The sequence below is a fragment of the Cupressus sempervirens genome, chromosome 6 (genome assembly GCF_028749045.1).
Source record: "Cupressus sempervirens isolate cs-2001-9-10 chromosome 6, ASM2874904v1, whole genome shotgun sequence".
Taxonomy (NCBI): Eukaryota; Viridiplantae; Streptophyta; class Pinopsida; order Cupressales; family Cupressaceae; genus Cupressus; species Cupressus sempervirens.
Genome location: NC_143123.1, coordinates 556,017,963 through 556,043,612, shown reverse-complemented (window position 1 = coordinate 556,043,612; position 25,650 = coordinate 556,017,963).

Below are 25,650 nucleotides of genomic sequence, written 5' to 3'. Positions count from 1 at the left end.
TTTAAGTGTTCTATTCAGGAGATAGGAACCCTAGAAATGGATAGTGCTTTAGAGGAAATGTGTGTTGATGGCTCATTGAAACCTGAGCACAAGCATCTTGAAACAAAAGGGTTGACACATATCTCACACTTGCTGAGGAGTTTTCAGATAAAATGGATTAGGTATATTCTTAGTCGCATGCACAATGGCCAATTATGGTTAGAACAGCCCATGTTGATAACCAAAAAGATAATTCATAAGATTGTTGGCCTTCCCATGCTAAATAAAGAAAAATCTACCAAAACCCAAGGTTACGATGAACTCCAAAAGAAAACTCTAGCTGAGTGGGATGGTAGAGGTTTGAAAATTAGCACCATTTCTAATGTGGAGTTAAGATTTGATATACATGTACTTGCCCACAAGATTCATAGCTCTAGTCATTTGAATAGCGTGCCATGTGAGGCAGTGGACTTAGCATTTAAAGTTGTGAAGAAAAACATGGAATTTGACCTATCAGAGTTACTACTAAAATAATTAAACAAGAATATGGACAAAATCTAAACATCAAAGAACAACCCTTGTAAATTTGGTTCTTTGTTGACATGTCTCTTCTTTTATGTGCAAAAATTCTTTCCATCTAAATGTTCTATTGTGTGGAGAAGGGATGTTCCCTTTTTATATTAGATAAATGAGTTTATTGTAAAAATGGGTGTAAATTTTGATAGCATAATGGACAATTACTTTGAAGATTTTAAGGAAAGAATGAACAACAGGTTTAGGATTATAAAGATGATGTGTGTTTTATGGTAGACTATGATAGAGTATACATTTAGGTAGTCAGGCCTTGAGTTGCATGGGTAAAACCTCTCCCTTATGAGGTTAATATTGATGAAACTAGGAACATCATTAAAAAATTCATCAATGAGCCTATAGACCCTAAGCAACCAATTTTTGGCACTTATGATGAGGCAAAAGCCAGAATTGAACTAGAAATCAAGCTACCTCAAGCAATCAGTAAAGGCAAGATGAAAATAGCAAAGATGAAAACTGCCACTAGCCCTCTAATACTTACCAAGGGAAAAAGAGAGGATGAAGATGAAGAAGAAGAAGAAGAAGAAGGAGAAGAGTAGGAATTAGAGAAGGAGACAAGGCCAGCCAAGAAGAAAGGGAGGGTAATCATTACAAAACCTCCAAAGGCCTCCATAGCTATTTTCACTGAGAGAGGCAAAGGAAAAGGCAAAGGTGAAGTTATGCTCAACAAGCCCCCACTTACCTTCCAAGAAAAGTTAAAATAGATGGAAGAAGGAGCTAGCATCACAAACTTCAAGGCCCTAAAGTTTGAAACAAGGACTAATGTCAAGAAGATGCAAATTGAGGAGCTGGTACTCTCCAAAATGGGAAAGTGGAAGTATCCCCTAAACCAGATTGCTCCCCAAATCTCAAAAGAATTATTAGTGAGATTATAGCCAAGGTGGGAGTTAGCTGCACAAACAACCAAATATATCTATGAACAATCTTTGAGGAAATTATTGTCAAATCTTACTGATGTAGAAGTAAAGGCAGCTATGAAAAATAATGAAGGTAAAATGATGATCAGATTCCACACATGTTTGATTTTAATCAAAGACATTGAGCATGTTGTGAGAGATGCAACAAACATGTGGAAGAACATTTATCATCTGCATAAGCCTAGTGATGATCTAGTAGAGATCAAGGATGATGATGGTGATAGTGATGAAGAAGATGGTAACACTGCATGTGTTACATTTGATGTTGATGACTATCAGGCACTAAGGGCTAGTGATGAAGAGGAAGAGCAAGAATCTAATGAGGAAGACAAGTAAGAAAATGAAGAAGATGATCCAATGAAAATTGTAGTAGAAGTCATTGCTTCCATTCCTCACTCTCCACCTAAGCCAGTAACATCATTAGGGATGGAGTTAGCTTCAACAAGAATGATTTCGACCACATTAGAAATATCATCTACACCTACTACCTCATAGCTCTAGGTATCCTCAATGGAAGTGTCAGTCACTTCATCTACCAAGCTGTAGCCCTCTTCATCAGCTCTCGAGCAAGCTACTTTAGTAATATGCACAACTGCTAGTTCACAATTTGTGTCAACTTCTTCTACTCCTTGTTCAGTAAGTTTGCCAGTTTGTTCTACAATTTTGTCTACTACAGCTTTAACTACACTAGTTTTTGTTCCAGTTAGCTCTTCAATTGTAAATATTCTAGTTTGTAAATTACCTATTGGTACATCATTTTTGGGAAGCACATCAATTTTGGATTTAGCTAGTACTTCTTTCAATTTTCCTTTAGTTGGACCCATTCAAGTCTTTTCTGCTAGTCTAGCTACTTCAACTATTATTTTTATTTCTAAGTCCAAGGAAGTAAGCACATAAGTAACACCAAAGATTCATCTAAAACTTCTGCTTACTGGGAAAACAATTGATGAAGACATAGACTTGGACAAAGAAATTGTTATTCCTAAGATAGATCTGCACATTGCCACAACTAATGAAATTAGATTAGTCAGTCATCTTTTAGAGAAAAAGGCAAGGCAGAAGTAGCTTAGAGAAGAGAGAGACAGAGAATTTACTATAATTGAGAATACCAAAAATATAATTACTGAGGCTATAGGTGTTGATGTTGAATCATCTCAACACATTTTGTTATAATTAGAAGAGGTTGTGAATAAGTTCAATGAGGACACTTCTTGCCAAGAGAAGCTAATTAAGAAGGCAGAGAAGAAATTTGACAATAAGGTGCTTGAGCACATTGCAGTAAATCAGGTAGAATTATCTACAATTTTGAGCAACCTTGATCAATCCTTCACAAATGTAACATCACTTTTTGGTAAGCTTTGTGATGTTATCGAGTATACTAAGGATATAAAGGAAAAATTGAATAAGATTGATGTAGACATGAAGGCTAGTGCTCAAAGGTTATAGCTTGACTCGAGTTCAAGCTCAACACATCACATGAAGGTGAAATTTTTGTAAGAAATGTAGGTAGAGTTACTTAGAGAGGAATCTAGGATCAGGTCTACACTAATTGACATCCAAAACATGATCCTTCCAGTTATGGACCCAATGCAGAAACATATTGTATATTCAAAAAAATTGGTCCAACATAACAATTTTTCAATAGAAAATCATATGATTACACTTTCTACAGAAGTACAAGTGGCCCTCTCCGCATGAAAAATTTTGCAAGATAATTGGGATAAGACATTGGCCCTTATTCTAAAGGTACACTCCAAATTTCTCTCACATTTTGATGTTTCTATTTGAATATATTGTATATACTCTTTGGCATTATTGTAAAAAAAGGGGAGTATGAGATAATAAGAACAGGGGAAGTAAAGAGATAGTAAGAGACTTGTGGAGAAATCAAGGGAGAAATAAATTGATATATGTATAGATAAAAGCTATGTATATATCATGTCATATGTATGGGGGAGATATGTAAGATATGTATATAGAACAGCTTTACAAAGATCAATTTTGAAAAATTAAAAATTAGTATGTCAGTGTACATAAGTTTTGCTTCATAAGTATTTTTGTCACTAATGCCAAAGTGGGAGATTTTTGGCATTATATTTTTTTTGTCATTAGTGACAATATTTATTTGATTCTGAATGCTTACTGAGCTCATCACTCAGTCTATAGTTTATACCAAGCATTCATTGGTTACCTTGTAAGTTCAACAGTTAAGCAGTTCACATTGAGTATTCTTGAAGCTACCAAGTGGATGTGCAGTTCAGTAGTTTATATCGAGCTTATAATGTTTACCAAATAGATAATGGTCATTAAGCTTCATAGTATCTACTGAGTTATCAGTTTGCATAATATGAAGTTAGTTTCTATCGAGTGATGGATGTGTAGTGTTTATCGAGTGACACTATATCTACCGAGTCTCCAATTGTTAATGTGTTCCAAGCTAAGTTATGTGATTAGTAAGGACCATTCTTCTACTTCTAACAAGTGCATGATGATGCTGAGTAATGCGGTGGATATCGAGTATCAGAAGGTCACCAAGTTAGCTTGAAGAACTCGAGTTTTCTACTATTTGGCTAACTTGGTAATATTTTATTTACTTGTGTTCTTTCCAACCTTGAAATTATAATTATTGAAATGGTATATATGTAATGTATTGTATCATTTTCAATATGATAATCATGAGTATGTTAAGGAATGGAGATGTAATATTTGAGAAGAGTGAATGCAAATCAACAATAGAGCAGAGTATTCAACAAGGTCATTAAGGAGCAGCAAAGACATATCAGTCACAAGAGGTGATATGTACTTCAAGATCTATTCAACAATCAAGTTGTAAGTTAGATCTACTATTTCATTCTAATAGGTGAATTATTTTTCTAAATCCTTTAATAGGGAAGACTTAACAATCTTTGTATAAATCTCCTAACAGAGTGCATACTTCATTATATGTTTGTAAAAGCTCTAGCAAGGTGGACCTAGCAATCCAAATTTCTCTTAATAGAGTAGATCATTAAAAGTGGTCAATGTAATCCCTAACAGGCCAACTTTATACTATAGTAGTGAATTTTTATGGGTATCATCCCCACCTCATTTTTACTTTCTATTTGGAAGGTTTTTGTGTCACCAAAATACTGTGTTCATGTGTTATGTATGTTTATCTTTTCTCATGCATGCAGTATATTAGAAGAATGAATGGTGAATGATTTATATGGTTAAGTTCTAAATTGATTTAAAGTTTTTAGGTTACTGATTCACCCTTCCCCTCTTAGTAACCTAGCTAGTCTTGATTATTTCCTACAATTATGTGATTGTAAAATAAGAGTAAAAGTTCTAGTATTGTTTTTGTTCATAAACATGCATGGAAAGAATTTCATTTATTTTAAATGAAAAGTGGTTTTATATGTGATTCTATTCATCCTTAGAAACTTTTAAAATGGGCCTTGTACATTGGAGTGTTAAACTTTGAGTTCTCATGCACCATTAAATCACTAAGACTATATAAACAAAGAATAACATCAATTTACCACAAAAAAATCATCTTAACATCACATTGGTAAATAGAGCATATAACTCCTCATATGACTTAGTTTAGAAATCTGAGAGAGAGAGAGAGAGAGAGAGAGAGAGAGAGAGAGAGAGAGAGAGAGAGAGAGAGAGAGAGAGAGAGTATGTTGTAGATACACTTTTGCTCTCTAGAATTTGTATGGAGAGTAGAAAATAAATCCCATCTTCTATTACAAACCATTAAAATAATCAATAGAATACCCCTTGGAATTTTATGAATAAAAAAAACCAAAAAAAAATAAGCTAAAAGTATGGCTCAAAGGAAAACAATAAATAAATAAATAAAAGAAACAAATAGCCTATAATGAACCTAACCCAAGTTTGGTACATGAGTCACATCAAAAATAATAGTAAAGAAATACACACACACACACACACACACACACACACATATATATAAGATAAGCTAAAGTGTGATGGGATATGGCTCACTCTAGGAAAAAGACCTTATACTAGAACTCTATACATTCAACACTTCAACAAACAAACAAAAAACTTACCTAGCTGACCACTCTAGACCACAATACCTATCACCCTCTTCTCCACATGTGTCAAGGCTTTTGCCTCTTTGGGACTTTTCCTATTCCCTCCAAAGCACATGACCTAGGGAGTGTAAACATGGTACAATGTGTTTTGGGGGAATAAAAGACTAACTAAATGAAAATAGGGACCACCTTTGTCTTAAGACATGGAGTTAAGCACCTAGGATAGGCCACATGGAAAAAGATACCTTCTCTCATGTCCCACATGAGTTTGGAGGATGGACTATGCATTGGGAAGGGTGGGGGGGAGTTAGTAGATAGGTTTGAAACATACAATCTTTTTAAAGTTAGATAAATAATAAACTGATAGGTGGGAGCATGGGGGTTGGAATTAGGAATAAAGTAATAAAATAGGGGAGAGAGAGTTATAAAGTTAGGGTTTCAAAAGGGATGTGCAATACAGATTGGCTAGGGTCTATAAAAAAAAATTATTATTCATAATAAATGATGTTAAATGTATGTTGTGGTTAGTAATAATATAAGTTGGTTTTATTAGGGAAATGAGTTGTATGCTCATTATATACATACATACATACATACATACATACATTCATACATACATACACACATACATACATACATACATACATACATACATACATATATATACATATACATACATATATATATATATATCTTATTTCTTTTATATAATTAAATCTATTTTATAAATTATAGTTATTGCATAAAAGGATTGAAATTATGACACATATATTAGATGATAATTATTGATGATATATCATATAACTAATGCATCAGGTAATCGATAACCAATGTACTTAGAATATAATAGGGCATGTATAAGAGGATATACATACATGAATGTGTTCAAATGTTAGTGTGGATTGTACATACTATTCATTTATGAAAATCATAATATGTTTCCACATCAAGGACTTTCACTATTAGAGTGTAAGATACCCTATGGTGATACCAAACAATATGGAATTCAACATTGTTCCCCTCTTTAATTGAATATCCATCGGGTATTATCTCTATGTCTTTAGACCACCTTAAAGTTATCCATCAAATGCACAGTTTTGATCTAATATGTCATCTATTATCCCACCTATATGGTTAGAATAGCAATATTTAGGTCCTACAAAGAATGTGACAAGAAACTCAAAAACTTATGGAAACAACTTCCACAATTCTACAAGTCATAGGAATGATCACCATTGTTGAATATAAATACATTTTCTATATATTTTCAATGCAACCTGGTGTGTCCTAAATTGAACTTGGCTAAAGGATGGTTACCCTTGGAGTAACATCTATGTCCAAGATAGGGTCAGATCAAAATGTAATACTGAGAATGCTAGTTCTAACAACATTGTGACAAGGCATGTGTTAGGTTATCCACTTGATATGATGTTAGCCATTATAGTCCAAACCTTAAGGTACTACCCTCAATCTAGATAATAAAATTAAGTGTGTTGAGATAGACCAAAACATCAAACTAATAAGACCTTGAGTACATGAATCTTCTTAATTCTTAGAATTTAACCTCAATTGACTTGTGGGAAATAAACTATCCTTCCCCAAATAAATAAATAAATAAATAAATAAATAAATAATAATATTAAATAACAATTACCCATCAAAAATAATATTAAATTACAATTAAAAATAATAATTTTGTTTTTCCTTGTAAATTTTGGGCATGACAAAATCTATGCTATAAATAGAAAATAACAACTTGACTTAACATGTAAGATAATGTTGCAAATGGTAAACCTAGTTGTTCACCTATGCTGCAAGAAACAACCAATGGTTCTATTACCATGTAGCTATAGAATAAATAGAGTATAACTACTTCAATAAATCTTAGGTCTAATTCCTACTTAATCATGACCTAAGTTCACCTTCTATGAGGGCCTCCATGGAAGAGTGATTGAATTAGGAACTCAAAGACTAAGATCTAAAAATATCATTCATGAAAACACAAGTACAAGATAACAAAGTTGTATTTACTACTTGCTAGATTAAAAAATATCATGCCCAAAATTAAACAAGGAAAAAATACAACTATTCTTTTTGAAAGATACGTTAATGTTTATAATTTAGTCAAAGGACTTGATGTTTAATTTGAAAGAGTTTACACTCATACTAGGTTGTGGTTATTCATGAATGGTACTTATTATGACTAAATGTGTATAAGTTGCATTCTAAGGTTACAAGATTATGTCAAAGATTTAGATATTGCCAACTGATTTGAATTTTTGATTGATAAGAAGATACATAATCTACACTTTAAATTTTACAAAATGAATTTCCTCAACATCTCGCACTACAAGAATCATGAATTCAATTTTATTTAGAAACAACTAGGAAACCAAAATACTAAGAACTAAGATTCTTCTATTTAGGAATACAATAAGTTTCAATTAAAAGAGAAAAAACAACATTAAATGCAAGAATAAACTACATTAAATTACACAGAATTATAGGAATGTATGATCACTATATTTCCTCCAAAACAACCACTAAGTGAATTGACTCAATCTACAATAGAAACTATTAGGATTAACCTTAGATAGAAATAACAGTAACATGCAAATATACTTACTACCATAAACTAGTAGATCACATAAATGAGAAAACAAGACACCAAGATTTAACATGGTTCACCCAATCCCTAGACTACACCAATAGCAAGTCCAATATTATTATTATCCAATGATTATAACCTAATTACAATCTGTAATCCCTTACAGCTCAATACTGCCACAAGAACCAATTTTCACATCACACATTATGAAAATCCCTAACACTAAGCCTTTTAGTGCAAGCTTTTTTCGCTTACAAGACTAGGGCTACAATAATAGAAAAATAGTAGCTGATGCCTTTTAGAATATAAGGGAATTTTTAATAGAGTAGCCACTACCCTAGGACCCCATAGGGGTGCTTCCCCTTGACCCTATCTTGGGGGCGCTACCCCCAAACTCCCAAAGAAATAATATGGTGAGAAAACCATGAAAAATAAACCTTTGAGTCTGATTAGGCTCCATATCACAACAATCTCTCACTTGGAGACTCATCAGACCACAACAATAACAACAACTACCACTGACTGGAGATGATGGAGCCCTTATGAATCTTGAAAGAAGTTTATTTTCTTGATAATATCTGATGGGGACACAACCCAAGCACAAAATGGACACAACAAGAAAGGGAAAATTTTATTAACTTTGTAAATAAGCTAATACATTCAGTAAAGAGAAAATAGACTTCAAAACATTCCCTATGGGCTTACAATAGTATAAATTTGGAGATAATTTCTCCTTTCAGTACCTCCTCTCAAACTCCACTCCGAACTACCTTTTACAATGCCAGAAATGTTCTTAAATAGACCCTAGAGGGTTAAGGATTAGGAGTACATTCTAGAAAGTGCTAGTTGGCATCCACTAACCAAATAGAAGGCTCCAGAAGCTATGTTAGAAGTCGACACAAATCTAGAAGAATCCAAAAATGGTAACTGAACTTTTGGGAGGCATAACTTTTGAACTGTAGCTTCGATTGATGAACCGTTTACATTTTCGAAAAGCTCTCGAAGCACTCTATAGCCCTATGGACCAGCTTTCCTTGTCACCCATTTTTTAGCCCTTTTTGAGGTCATTTAATGCCCCTAACTTGACTTTGAAGCATTCTTAGGAGGTCTCCAAAAACTGTAAAACTACAATAACTTTCAAACCGTGGGGCCTTTTGACCTGATTCTTTTTTTGAAATGCTCTAAATTAAAATTACATTAATCTAGACAATTTACACCTTGTAGTTCACCAAAATGATGGCTCAATTAAATACTCCTATTTTTCTAGCATTTACACATATCCCAAGGTGTTCAAATACTCTATCCTAGAACACTAATAGTGGAACTGTGAGAGTTGGAACCTTTATTTGACCCAAATGGGTATCTAGAAATGAAAACACATGAAATAGAAACTGAGTCTAAGTACATTTTTTTGGTTGACATAGGATTTCTCTTATACCTCTGGATGCTCCTGCATCAGACACCCTAGGTAGATAGAAAAGTGACCCTATCACTTTATGAATGGTAGAGGAAATCCCAAATGAGAAACCTCAGCTGCTGATATCCAAGTTGAGTCCTCTATTAGCCATCCTTTCCGCTTGACTAGATACTCTTCATAATACCTATTTCTGGTACTCCTACCCACACGATGATCTAGAATGTCTTCTATCTCCTCTTTCTTAGAAGTAGGAATTGGACATGGCTCTAACATTAGCTCCTCATCTGCACCATCATCATGATACTCTATTAAGTTTGCAATGTTGAAAATAGGAGAAATGTGAATACCATCTAGCAACTCCACCTCATATGCATTTCCTGAGTCATGTTTCTTCAGAATTTTGCAGGGGCCAAATTTCTTCATTATCAGCTTGTTGTAAGTACCAGACAGAAATCTTTCTTTCCGTAAGTGTGCCATGACTAGATCCCCTACTTGGAATTCCTTATGTCTTCTCCTTTGATCAGCCCTAGATTTATACTCTTGATTCATCTTGGTAATATGTGCCTGGACCTCCTCATCTAGATGCTTGATATGTTTAGCAAATTCTTCAGCTTTAGCACTTGTCCTCTCCCCTTGCTCTATCTTCCTCAACTATGGTGTAGTCCTTGGGCTACTTCCATATACAATTTGGAATGGTGATCTACTAGTACTCCTATTTATAGAGTTATTGTAAGAAAACTCTACTTATGGTAGAATCAAATCCCACCCCTTGGGTTTATCCCCAACTAAACATCTCAGCAAATTGCTCAGGCTTCTGTTTACCACTTTTGTTTGGCCGTCTGTCTGCAGGTGATATGTGGAACTGAATTTCAAGTCTATTCTCAACTTCTTCCGCAATGTTCTTCAGAAATACCCTACAAATTTAGTATCTCTATCAGAAACTATACTCCTTGGAAGACCATGTAGTCTTACCACCTCTTTGAAAAACAAGTCTGCAATGTGGACAACATCATGAGTTTTGTGGCATGGAATGAAATGTGCCATTTTGGAGAACCTATCAACTACCACAAATATTGAGTCATGACCCCTTTGTGTCCTTGGCAATCCAAGAACAAAATCCATACTTATGTCCTTCATGGCTTTGATGGAATAGGCAATGGCTGATATAGTCCAGTATTGTGACTAAATCCCTTGGCAACCTGACAAATCTAGAAACTCTGTACAAACTTCTTCACATCCTGTGACATTTGAGGCCAAAAATAATGTTCTTTGAGAATGGAAATGGTCTTATCTCAACCAAAATGTCCTGCCATCCCTCCACTGTGTTTCTCCTTAATTAGATTTTCCCTCATGAAACTTCTTGGAATGCATAATTGATTTCCCTTGAATAACATACCATCCTGAATCAGATAGTCTAACCACTTGGTTCTGTCTACAGCAATAGGCTCTTTACAAGCTTTCCACACTTCAAAAAAAATAGGATCATCAGGGTATAGATTCTTGAGTTCATCAAACCCAACTACTTCAACTTGCATTACTGTAAGAAACAACTGTCTTCTACTTAGTGCATCTGCAACCCTATTAGATTTTCCACTTCTATGCTTCAACACAAATGTATAGCTCTGCAAGAACTCTACCCACTTCATATGCCTCTGATTCAATTTACCTTGGCTATTTAGGTATTGTAATGCCTGGTGATCAGTATATAAAAAAAATTCCTTAAGCAATAAATAATACCTCCATTTCTTTAAGGCTTGAACTATTGCATAGAACTCTTGATCATAAATAGAATACTTTCTTTTCACATCATTCAATTTTTCACTAAAATATGCCATAGGCTTACCTTCTTGGCTTAACACAGCTCCAATAGCACTGCCACTAGCATCACAATCCAGCTAGAACACCTTTCTAAAATCTGGAAGTGCCAACACAAGTTGTTTTTTCACCTTCTTCTTTAGCAATTCAAAACTTCTCGTAGCTGCCGCAGTCCATTTGAACTCTTTTCTATCCCCTCTTATTGTGTCAGTCAGGGGTGCACATATGCCACTGAAATTCTTAATAAACTTTCTGTAAAAACTAACCAGACCATGAAATGATCTTACCTCAGTAGTAGACCTTGGAGTAGGCCATTCCAAGATGGATTTTACCTTCTCTGGATCCATTTTGAGACCTTTAGGTGATATAATAAACCCCAAGTAGACTAACTCCCTTTTTGCAAAGCTACACTTCTTCATATTAATTAACAAATTTTCTTTTCTTAACCTTTCAAGGACACTACAAATATGCAATAAATGTTCTTCCAAAGTCTTGCTCAAAATTAAAATATCATCCAAATAGACAATAACAAATTTTCCCAAGAACTTCTTAAGTACCTCATTCATAAGATGCATGAAGGTGCTTGGGGCATTCATCAATCCAAAGGGCATGAATAACCACTTATAAAGACCCTCCTTGGTCTTGACGGCTATTTTCCACTCATCTCCTTCTCGAATCCGTATCTTTTGATAACCACTCTTGAGATCTATCTTTGTGAAGTACTAAGCTCCACTCAAGCAGTCTATAAGATCATCCATTCTTGGCAAAGGAAATTGATACTTGATGGTTATCCTATTTATAGCTCAAGAGTCTGTACACATCCTCCACTCTCCATCCTTCTTTGGTGTGAGTACTATAGGTACTGCACATGGACTCAGGCTCTCTTGAATCAAGCCCTTCCTCAATAGCTCCTGAACCTATCTATTTAGCTCCTCAATTTTAGTAGGAGTTATCCTATGAGCAGCCTTGTTAGGAAAACTAGCTCCTGGGAATAAATCTATCTGATGACTAATTTGCCTTACTGGTGGCAATCCTTCTGGAACATTATCTGAGATAATATCTCCAAACTCACCTAGTAAATTTGAAACTTCAAGTGGTATTTCACTACTACCTTCTTTATCTTTCCTAGGAATCAAAGCATAGCACATATGCTAATGTTTCATGCCATCTAAAAACTTCCTTCCATCAACAAGACAAATCCTAGCACTGCTACATACCTTTTCACCTTCCTTTTTCATGGGCTTTAGTTTGTGGTGAACTCCATCCTTTGTTAGAAAGTCTTTGTTTGCATGGCCATCATGTACTGCATGCCTATCAAACTGCCATGGTCTTCCCAACAATAGATGGAAAACATCCATTGGAATAACATCACAGAGAACTTCATCATGGTAACTCCCAATTTTGAATTTCACTAAACATTGTTCACTTACCAGGTCCTTATGATCATCTTTCACCCAAGCAATCCGATAGGGCTGGGGATGTTTCTCCCTCTTGAGCTTCAGCTTAGAGATCATCTCCTTTGATACCAAGTTATCAGTGCTACCACCATCAATGATCACATCACAATATTTATCCTCACACTTGTATCTAGTATGAAACAAACTCCTCCTTTGTCCTGGTTCAATCTCACAACTTAATAGGACCATTTCATTTACTAAATTCTCTCCTCTTTTTGCATCCTTTGAATGTGATGATTGTGCATCCTCATCCACATGAGTAACCCTAGCTTGAACCTCAGCTCTCCTATTTGTCCTTCCTTGTCGTTAAGGGAATTCAAAGGCATGATGACCTTCTTCATTTCAATGGAAACAGGTACCATGAAAGCCTACTCTTTCTTGTCCATGTCCTCTACCTCTTCCTATCTAATTTCCAAAGTCTTGATCATGGGAGCGGTTGAAACCCTCGTTCCTTTGGTTCCTGCTAGTACCCACATCTTCATTTTTCTTTTGGGTTTCATTTCGACCTCTAGATGACCTACCACTACCCCTTCCTCCTTGACCACACCCTCTTTATCTCCCTTGAAACCTCTTATTTAGCTTCTCTTCACCTCAAAGGGAAAACTTGTATGCCTCTTCAACGCTGGTCATTCTTACCAGACTTAATTCCTCCTAGATGCTAGGTCGCAACCCACTGATATAATGAGCAACCTTCTCTTTATTTTCTTTTGCATGCCCTACTCTAATAAGAAGTCAGTAAAATTCCTCTCTACATTCATGGATTGATTTTCCTCCTTGCTTTAACCCATGCATCTTCTTAAACAAATCAAGCTCATAATCAACAGGAATGAATTGCTTCTTCAATTTGTCCACCATACGATCCCAGCTTGTGATCTTATCCTTTCCTCTTCTATTTCTTTCCAATTGAACCTCTTGCCACCAAATTTTGGCATGGCCTTTCAGTTTGGCCTTTGCAAACTTAACACTATCTAGATTCCTAATATCCTCATACTCAAAGTACTCTTTCAGTTCATTGATCCAGTCGATCAACTCATCTGGTTTCAGATTTCTTGAAAATAGACCCACATCAATTGTAGGTCTTTTTCCAAACTTAGTAATGGCCCTAAAAATCCTTTCCTCTACTTGATTCAGAACTTCCCTGTCAAATTCCCCTTTTGGTCCAATTTCTTCTTGTTCATTATCGTCCTCACTTTCGTCACCTACGACAACATTTGTTCCTCTACAGAGCTCCTCCTACAATGCTTTTACCTGCCTTTGGAGGGCCCTAACCTCCTTAGGATTAATAGCTCCAACCCTTCCACCATGATCTCTTCATGGAGGTGTCTTCTTAACTCAAACCCACAACCACACAGTCCTGGTGCAAACTGCCTCACAGTTAGCACTCTGTCTACACACTCAGGAAAACCAGCTCTGATACCACTTGATGGGGACACAACCCAAGCATAGAATGGGCACAACAGGAAAGGGAAAATTTTATTAACTTTGTAAATAAGCTAATACATTCAGTAAAGAGAAAATAGACTTCAAAACATGCCCTATGGGCTTACAATAGTATAAATTTGGAGATAATTTCTCCTTTCATTACCTCCTCTCAAACTCCACTCTGAACTGCCTTTTACAATGCCAGAAATGTTCTTAAATAGACCCCGAGGGTTAATGATTAGGAGTAAATTCTAGAAAGTGCTAGTTGGCATCCACCGACCAAATAGAAGGCTCCAGAAGTTGTGTTAGAAGTTGACACAAATCTAGAAGAATCCAGAAATGGTAACCGAACTTTTGGGAGGCATAACTTTTGAACCGTAGCTCCGATTGATGAACCGTTTACATTTTCTAAAAGCTCTTGAAGCACTCTATAGCCCTATGGACCAGATTTTCTCATCCCCCATTTTTTGGCCCTTTTCAAGGTCATTTAATACCCCTAACCTGACTTTGAAGCATTCTTAGGAGGTCTCCAAAAATTGAAAAATTGCAATAACTTTCAAACCGTGGGGCCTTTTGACTTGATTCTTTTTTCTGGAATGCTCTAAATTAAAATTACATTCATCTAGCCAATTTACACCTTATAGTTCACCAAAATTATGTCTCAATTACATACTCTTATTTTTTTTTGGCATTTACACATATTTCAAGGTGTTCAAATACCCTATCCTAGAACACTGATAGTGGAACTGTGAGAGTTGGAACCTTTATTTGACCCAAATGGGTATCCAAAAATGAAAACACATGAAACAAAAATTGAGTCTAAGTATATTTTTTTGGTTCACACAGGATTGCCCTCATACCTCTAGATGTTCCTACATCAATATCACTTCAACATTGAGTCTCCTTTGCCCACTAAATTATCCTTTTCTACAAGAGATTAACACACACGAAAACCATGACACATACCAAAGATAAAGATTAATAATAAGTTTTCCTACGTTAGCATTATCCTCATTAGATGGCTACAAGAACACTACCCCATTAATGTAGAATGGAAATAATACTATATTTTTGTTGAAAATTGGCTATATGCAATGATGTAATTGTTGTCATTAATGGAAAAACATAATGTACATACTTGTGGTAAACCTTAGAAATAAAGATACTTAGCTTTTGGTACTTAGAAAATTATCTAAGTATGAAATTGGTTTACCATAGTACATTGTTTTATATGTATAATGTTTCTAACATCATATTATGACTAGAAAAGTTAGATGGAGATAGTATACATGTTGATGATGATGTGTATAACATTAGACACTAGTACAGACAGTATAGAAAAGAGATATTTTTGATTTTAGTAGTGAAACAAAATAACAAAATTAAAGGTAAAGGAATTATTTTATTTACAAAATAATTACTTGACCAATTAGGACCAACATCCTAGATGTTTACCCTAAGTTGGAAAAGTATATTATGGTCTTAGTTGACCTAGCAACAATTTGTGAAAAGGCATGGTATTTATGCAAGGACATCTTGCAAAATCAAATGCAATGCAATGTGCAATTGTATTGTAATATGTGAACCTTTTGTGAAGTGATACATGCAAAGGTTTTGAGAACCTAATTTTGTGATTTGAGATTGAGCTGAGGTTAGAGATCAGTCAAGAAAGAAAATACAAAAGCTATATACCTGAGGACTAATTACTTGTTTGGGCAGTGAGCTCTTCTTGTCATTGGAAGTGCATGTTTGGGCAATGAGCTCTTCTTGCATGTACTATACTACAACTCTTAATAGGGTTGGAATCTCCTATTAAGGATTCAAAGTCTCCTAATAGGGACTCTATATACTAAATTTTCTCATACACTTGTAACAAGGTCCATCCTCTAACAAGAAACATATATATCAGTATATTATCTAGTGGATATCATCCCCACCAAGGTTTTTCCTTGGTTAGGGTTTCCCTAGTTAACAAAATATGGTGTTATGAGTTCTCTTTATGCATTTTTATTATTTATGTTCAACATTACTTGTTTACTTTCTTATGCATGGTACAAAGTAATCAAAATCTATTTGGTAATAAAAGTTTGTAGAATAATGATTCACACCCCCCCCCCTCCCCCCCAAGTATTCCCTATTTCTAACAATTGGTATTAGAGCTCAATTACTTAGAAGAGGCTTAAAAACTTGAGTAAGATCCCTATGGATATGGAATAGTTGATGAAGAACCTTGAAGTGGCACTTGAACAAATTGATCTCCTTACTGAGGAAAGTAATAAGCTAAAAGATAGATATGAAGACTCCAAAGTATACATTGGGCAATTAAAGGAAAAAATTGAACATCTCAAATCCAAGCCTAAATCTATTGAATCTGCTAAGATGATGAATATTCAAAACTGAAAATAGAGTACAAGATCTTGAAACATGAATTGAAGATTACCTATTTAAAGTTGAGTTTGAGGAATGATCCTAGTAAAATTGAATCTGATTTGTAGACTAAAAATTTAGATCTTAGAGCAAGTCTAGCAAAGAAGACATCTACATTTGAAACATTAAAAGAATATCATGAAAAACTTCATAACTACAACACTATTGTGAAAGGTGAACTAACTTAGTGCAAGCAAGAGCTTGAAAATATTTACACTAGTAGAGAAAAGTTTTATGAATCTATGTCAATAAAAAGACCTACCTATGATAAAACTAGTCTTTGTTATCTATTTAACATGTCTACAAAGAAACCTTAAAGTAAATCAGATCCAAAAGAGAAAGATACATCTGATGATAAGATTGAACCCAATCAATCTTTTGATAAATCCAAAGAAGTTGAGAAGGAAACTGTGAAATGGGATGAACCTGAGCAAGTGGAATCTCCTAAGGAAACTAGGTATAAATTTAGAGGAAATTTTTTTTTCATATAATGAAATAGGTCATATGAAAAGAAATTGTACAAATAGATCATTTAATCATGTTACCAAATTTTACTATCATAATTATCATGGTATTGGTCATAATGCAATTGATTGTAGAAAACTTAAATATGATAATGATAGAAGAAATAGTAGAATGTTTAGAAATACAAAAACTATAGATAGAAGAAGATCTAATGAAAGGACATTAAGAGAAAGTAGACCTTATGAAGAAAGGAAGTAGATTGTGTGTTATAAGTGCAACAACTTTAGACACATAGCCTAGAATTGTCAAGCACCAATTGATCAACAAAATCCTAGAAACAGAACCTTAGTGTGTCAATTATGCAACAACTTTAGACATACAACAAAATAATACAGAATGGATAGAAGCAATAATAGAAGAAATTTCAGAAATGATAGAAGGAATTATGGAAGAAACTTCAAAAATAGAAGCAACAATGGGAGGAACTTTGGAAATGACTGAAGGAATCATGAGAATAACTCCAAAACTAAGAAAGACAATCAAGAAAAAATAAATGTAGTCAATGAAATTTGAGAAGAACTCAATGACGCATTTGTAAAAGGATTAGACATCTCAAAAGAAAAGTTAGATGATGGTGAGATAGGAAAATCAAAGTCAATAATCGAGTTTGATTCAACTAGGTTGAATTAAGCTTTTTTACAACACCAAAATTGGAAACTTCATTTAGAGATGGAGCTACTCATAGAGAGGTTGAGAAAATATGTATCTTGATGAGTTTGGACTATAGTTAAGCTCGCTTGAAATTTAGAGCTTATTGAAAAAGGTTATGAAGGAAATAAGAGCTACTGTTATAATAGAGATAGTTTACTCTATGACAGAAGATGAGATCTATGTTTCTACAAAACATTTTGTGAAGCATTGTAATGATGAGAGGAAGCTATGGTGAACTTTAGATAGCATTCAAAGATTGGATAGTTGATCTTGAGAAGATATTTGCTTTCAGAGTGAAATAAATAGCTTTCTCGATTAAGTGAAGTATGCAATTAATGCAAGTTGTAGATGAATAAAGGAGTATGAACTTGATTATTTATACATTAAAATCATCTCAAAAGCTAAGAGCACATAGAAGCGATTTGGAAAATGTAATTTTGAGTAAAACCCTATACAAAAAAGGTATTTTATAATTTTTCACACAGAAATTCTTCGACAAATTTATTTTCAGTGTAATCATGGATATGTTAGTTGTTTAGAGTTTTGAGAATATTGAGAGACCCAAATTGAATTTTTTTCTATGAAATCCTTAGAGGAAAACCCTCATTTGACCTTATCAATTACTCCAAACAACATAGTATTATTGGAGGATGTAGGAAACTATCTATGTAGTAAGTTTGAAACTATTGGAAGTGAGTTTATGAATAGAGATATGGGAATTGTTTTCAACCATGATATGACTATTAAGCCTAGATATGAGCATCTGAAGACTTAGAATTAATCAAATATCATTTCTACTATGAACTTGATATTGAAAAATGGACACAGATTATATTAAGCAGAATCCATAATGGAAAGATTTGGATGGGAGATAAATGTAGTTGACATCTCTACTAACCTTATTCATGAGGTCACTAGTCTTAGAAAATAAGGTAGTGTACCTATTGGTGAGAAGTTGGTTAAGAAGATGATTGAAAATTACACTAAGCTAGTTTACAATGGTAAAGCAATGGTGATTAGCACCATTTGACAGCATGATGTAAGATTCTTGAGCAGAATCATTGTATATTCTTTATGTGCAATTTCTAATAATGATGAGTTATTAGTAGGATTTATTTATGCAGCTTGTAAGATATGTGTTAAGAAAGAACAAGTGAATTTGAGTGAATTTATGAGAGTACAACTTATTGAAAAGTTAGAGAAGATTAAGAGAACCAAGAATGGTGTATTCAAATTTCAATCTCTGATTAATCATATTTTCTTTCATGTACTTAAGAGATTTCCATTTATTAGTTACTAATATTATGAGTAGTGAAAGATGTACTATAGACAAAATAACATATGTATGCTAAAGGAATCCAATAGAGAATATCTTGGACAATGGAGATTTGATCATGAGAACATTTCAAAATGAGATGAAATAGAGATATAGAATTGCCCCTGTAATTATTGATAGATTCAAGAATGATATATGTTTTATGGTGGACACTTACCTAACCTATATTGAAGCAGTAGAACCTTGGGAAGTATTTCTTGAGCCACTATGTTATGAATTGAGTGATGATATAGCTATTAGTTATATTGATTTATTGTTCAAATTAGATATTAATCAAGCATCATACATATTTAGAACATATGAGGAGATAACCTAGTTAGCCTACTAGGCATCATTAGAAAAGGTATCTCATAAGAAGATTGTATCTATAATGAAGAAAGCACTATCAAAGGCCGGTATGTCAAAAGAAGAATCACAAGAAATAAGAAAAACTATCTTTAGAATGAAACAAACTAGTGAACAAGGTGTAATGTATGTGACACCTCTGTCAGTTGGCCAAGCATTTAGTGTATCTATTATAGAAACTCCTATAGAATAGAGCATTCCATATGTTTCTATATCAGTTGAACAACCAAGTGTATCCAAAAGCCAATCAAAGAGAGTCAGGAAATAAGCTACTAGACCTAAAAAGAGAAAGAAGACATTGTTGACAATTGAGGACTTCAATGATGAAGAAGAAGAAGAGGAACCAGAAGAAAAACAACTAGATAAAGTTATTGTTTCTAAGTAGCTAGCAAGTAAAACAAGGCAACCATGGAAACCTAAGATAGAGAAGATTAACATAGCCATTGTTAATGAAGGGAACTTTGTATAGATGAATAAGTTCTATGATTTGTACAATGACATTGAGAAGGAACAAATTAATATCTCTACTGTGAGATATGTGATTATAAATAACTTGAAACATGAATTTGTAAATCAAAAGGTCTATGAAAAACTTATAGAAAAGAAAATACTAGTTCATGAAAAATATATGGAACTTTGGAAGTTAATGCTGAAAACTATGTGTAAGATAGATGATGAAGATGAAATCAAGAAATTGATGAAGGAGCTAGTACCTTACTTGCGAATAAGATGAGGCCATTTATATTCATGGGAGGAGAAAACAATGTTATTAGAAGTGAAACTATAGTAGCTATCAATCAAATGATGAGAGAGCTAAAGGAAAAACCTGCTATTGTAGAGAAAACCTTTGAAGTATCAATAAGTAGTGATACTATGCAGATTGATTAGACAAGTGGTACAATTAACATTGATGAAGAACCATTCGATCAACTTGAGCCCCATTTCAAAGATATTCAAGATAAGTTAAGACTTATTATTGAAGAGAAAAGATAGCTAGAAGAGGAAAAGAATAATATTGAAGAAGCCAAGCTAAAATTGCTTGAAGAAGAAAAGAAAAAAAAAGTTGGAAGAAGAAAAGAAAGAAAGAGAAAAGAAAATAAGAAAGAAGAAGAGGAGAAACAATAGGAAGATGAGGTGAAAGCATCTAGCTTATCCTCTCCTATATCTCTTTTGATGATGATGATCAATCTAATTTGATCTTATATTTGACAAAATTGTTTGAGAAGAATGAAAAGGTGAAAAGTCTATAGAAAGCACTAATGGAGGTGACTGATAGATTGCACAACACCCTTATAGCAAAACACATTGAAGAAGATCCCAAATAGAGACAAGTAGTTATGAAATCATTATATGATGAATTTACAAACTTATTGAACATTGCTGAGTCTAAGGCTCAAATTTCAAATGATGCTAATCTTTTTAGCACCATTTTTTAGAACATTCAAAATGATTTGCCGAGTCTTGATACTTGTATCAAGGAACTCTAAAGATGTGAAAAAGTTGGCAAGGTACTATACATCAAATGTATTTTATCTCATATGTTGACCAAAGATGTGGATAAAAAGATTCAAGGGAAGCTAAGTGAGTTGGAAGCTCTAACTAGTTAGGTACAACAACCCTCTTGCAAAATTGATGAGTTAGAAGGACAAGTTTTTGGTGTACACCCTAAAATTAGGAAACTAGAATTTGAAAAAGATATAATTGTGAAGAGACTATCAGAATTCAAAGAGTCTATTGCTCTAACGATATCAATCATTGAAAGACAATTGAAAGAATGTGTCAAAGCTAAAGACACTTATTCAAACTTCACCTACTTTGACCTTAATGTAGTTGAGATTGCATCATATGCCTTATGTGCAATGCTCACTACTACCAAAGTAGCAAAGGATACATGGGAGAAAGGTATGGATAGTCTAAAGGCAAATTTTGATGACTGTATGAAGTTGCAAAATAAAATTTTATAGTAAGTAATGTATGTAGCAATCATATTCAAATGGGGAGAAATTAAGTAATTGAGAGTTTGTAATATGTAATGTAATAGATGATAAGTATTGTAAGTTTTTTGTTAAGGTTTTGTCACTTAAAAAAATTTCCTTACTTTTTTTCCATCAATGCCAAAGGGGAAGATTGGCAACAATTGGCAATACATGATGTACATACTTGAGGTAAACCTCAGAAATAAAGATACTTAGCTTTTGGTACTTAGAAAATTGTCTAAGTATGAAGTTAGTTTACAACACTACATTGTTTTATATGTAAAATATTTCTAAAGTCATATTATGACTAGAAAAGTTAGATGGAGATAGTATACATGTTGATAATGATGTGTATAACCTCAAACATTAGTACAAATAGTACAGAAAAGAGATATTCACATTTTACCAGTGAGATAGAATAATGAAATTAAAAGTAAAGGAATTATTTTGTTTACAAAATAATTACTTGACCAATTAGGACTAACATCCTAGATGTTTACTCTAAGTTGGAAAAGTATATTATGTAATCAGTTGACCTAGCAAAAATTTGTGAAAAGATAATGCAATGCACAATGTATTATAATATGTGAACCTTTTATGAAGTGATATATGCAAATTTTTTCATAACCTAATTTTGTGATCTGAGATCAAGCTAAGGTCAGAGATTAGTCAAGAAAGAAGTTACAACATCTATATATCTAAGGACTAATTACATGTTTGGACAATGAGCTCTTCTTGTAATTGGAAGTGCATGTTTGGGTAGTGAGCTCTTCTTACATCTATTGTACCACAACTCCTAACAGGGTTGGAATCTCCTAATAAGGATTTAAATTCTCCTAATAGGGACTCTCTATATTGAATTTTCTTAGATGAATAGACTCCTAATAGGGTCCATCCTCTAACAAGGAACATATATATAAATATATTATCTAGTGGGTGTCATCTACACCGGGGTTTTCCCTTGGCCATGGTTTCCCTAGTTAACAAAATATGGTGTTATAAGTTCTCTTGCATGGTTATTATTCATGTTCAACATTACTTTTTTACTTTCTTATGCATATTACAAAGTAATTATTAATATCCAGTTGGCGACAAAAGTTTGTAGAATATTGATTCACCCATTCCCTCTTAATATACCATATTTATAATAATTTCATCGTACATAATCATATAATCTATATATATTCAACATATTTCTTTAGTCTTAAAATTATCAAATACACATATAAACATAGCATAAAAATATAGAGAGTCTAAATATTGTTGATGAGAAACTCATGAAACACCAAGTCTGAAACCAGAAAGCCATAAACTTAGCTCATCATTGGTCCTCAAAAGATGTAATGAGCTAATTTTTTAATTCAAGACCCTGTTCATTACACCTTTTATGTATGGTGAGTCCAAATAGCTTCAATATCATTTAAAAAGAGTATCGTAGAAAAAATAATTTCCTACAAACACATCATGAGATTATCAGTCCAAAAAGAGTTATGTATAAGTGAACTACAATTACACTATAAATAATAACAATTTTAAAGCACATGGAAGCTTTTATAATTTTAAAAGAAACATAGTTTTCTTGTTTAGCAACAATGTCCCCACAAATGAACTGGTACTAGTTATACAATTTGCTCTAGGAAATGGTTCAGGTTCACTAGTAGTGGTCTCTATTGTTATATTAATTGTAGGTGTATCTATTAGTGCACAAAATAGGTCCATAAGTATAAAATCCACCCAACAAAAAAAATAATGCATGATTAGTACATAACAAAATATGGAAAAAAAAGGTTTTACTAGTTGTACTTGGTATAGTTGAAGATGTATACAAGCTCTTTGTTGCCAATAATGCAATCAACAATATCAGTGTGGTGACTAAAGGAGGTGTCTGCACTTAATCATGAGCTAAAGAATACATTGTTAGAAAATACATTTGCAATGGATAAAGATCAAATGGGATACTATCTAGAAGCATCTGAAAGGTTAAATTAATGGTTAAAGGTTTAAGTATTATTTACATGAAGGTTGTGCACTACAACCCTGACCATATTGACCACACGGTCTCACAGGTGTCACAAAATCCTGTAAGAAGAATATATAATATTTTAGATCATGATCCATAAGATACTATAAAATATAAACATCTAATGAACTTTTATTATTTTTTAAGATTAATTATTTCTTACTTGCAAAGAATTGACTCTAAGTATCAATTCATCTTTTAATGCCTTTGTCTCTACGATTCTGTTTCAATTGAGGACAAGGTTAAGAATATCATCACTATATATTTTTATAAGCATATGGGTCATGAAGATGGGGTCAGCACTACATGCAATGTCATCTAAAAATGATGCTTGAATTTCAGATAGCATTTAATCTTCTCTCATTTGCACATTTCCCTATTAATAAGTATGAAGTTGTGTTATCAATATCAGTAAAACTCCATCAAAATAACTCCAAAGCCATAAAGAAAAGAACATAATAATGACATTTATTTCTATATAATTTGTATAATTATACTAATTAAGGTTTTCCTTTGCTAAATATGGTGTGTGAGGTACATCACCACCTATTCCTTGTGGTGTATTAACATTGCCCTATGAAAAAGATAAGTAATTCGTAGCAATCAACAATGAAATGAAAGTAATAGATATACCAAAAAAAATATTAATAAAATAGTAGATTGTATATTGGATTCAATGTTAATTGGAGGCAATTGGTTTAAATGTTATAATTACCAGTCACATGATAGAGAATTTTTGTGTATGTACATGAAATATTAGTTAGCAAGCATGTCAAGATTATCACCTTATGTATTTCTCACATGATAATCATAATCACCCATCAATTATAACCATTAAAAGTGTTATTGATTAGGAAGATTGAACATCAAAGGACAAATTTTGTCACACCATTTAAGTGTTCCCATGTTCACATCAAACAACATAAATGGAACCATAGTGTTGTGTGTGTGTGTGTGTGTACATATGTATACAGTTTCCTATCAACAAATAGATAGTCACATTATCAACAATCAACATGATATTGTCTTTATCACCACATATGGAAGATTAATCAAATAATGACAAGTGAAGTGAACAAACTAATTAGGAGTGATTATTCATAACTATGCAAAGACAATGATTAACCATTAAGTGCCCATTTCTGAAAAAGAAAGGTGCTATCTCAACCTATGGCTGCAAGTATCTAATAATAATGAGATCTATTATAATAATCAATCTCATTTCTCAAAGACATCATTAAGTATTTCTTATCAGCTATTTATTCTTCTTGGATTTCTCAAGGGTGTACTTTCCTTTCAAAAATCAGTTTGAAAATACCAAAGGAAAGTAATCATGAAGAGCTCCCTATCTTGTATATTTCCAAAGAAAAGGTAGACATAGCAATATCATTACTATAAGAAATATTGATGAAAATTGCATACATATAAGGTACAAATTAGAATTAGCAATGTAATCACTATAAGTGATGTTGGAGAAAAGTATCGATAAGAAACAACTATATAAATGTTATAAGTAATATTGAGATATTTGTGTGCTTATAAGATAGACCAAGAACACCAAGTTGCATCATTGCTATAAGTGATAAAAGTAGATTTTAGCATATTAGTGCCATATCTGAGTCGGCTAGCAACACATTGAGAAGAATTATAGTATATCTTATATTGATATATTAGAAACAAATAGCAGTAATTGGACAGAGACTTCACACAATTCATATTGTTATAATAGAAGTGCATATTTGATATATAGTAGAGATCATCTTGGCATAAATCTCATCAATATATATATGTGTGTGTGCGTGTGTGTATGAGATAGTTGTGATACTCTATTTTATTGATAATTAGTAATATATATTATAGCATTATATTATAAGAAATATTAATTGTAAGTCATAATATTTCATTCTTATATTAATTAGTGTCAATTACTATCATTAGAAGTCTTGTAAAGGACTTTTAGAGTCTTCTTGGAAGGAAGTTTCTCACCAATTTTTGTGAGTCAATTGTCTCTAATTCCTAAGAATTAATATAAGAGAATGTTACAAGATTGATAACATTATTTTAGACTAATCCATGTCCACATTTATAACATCCCATCCAAACTTGGAGAACAAATAA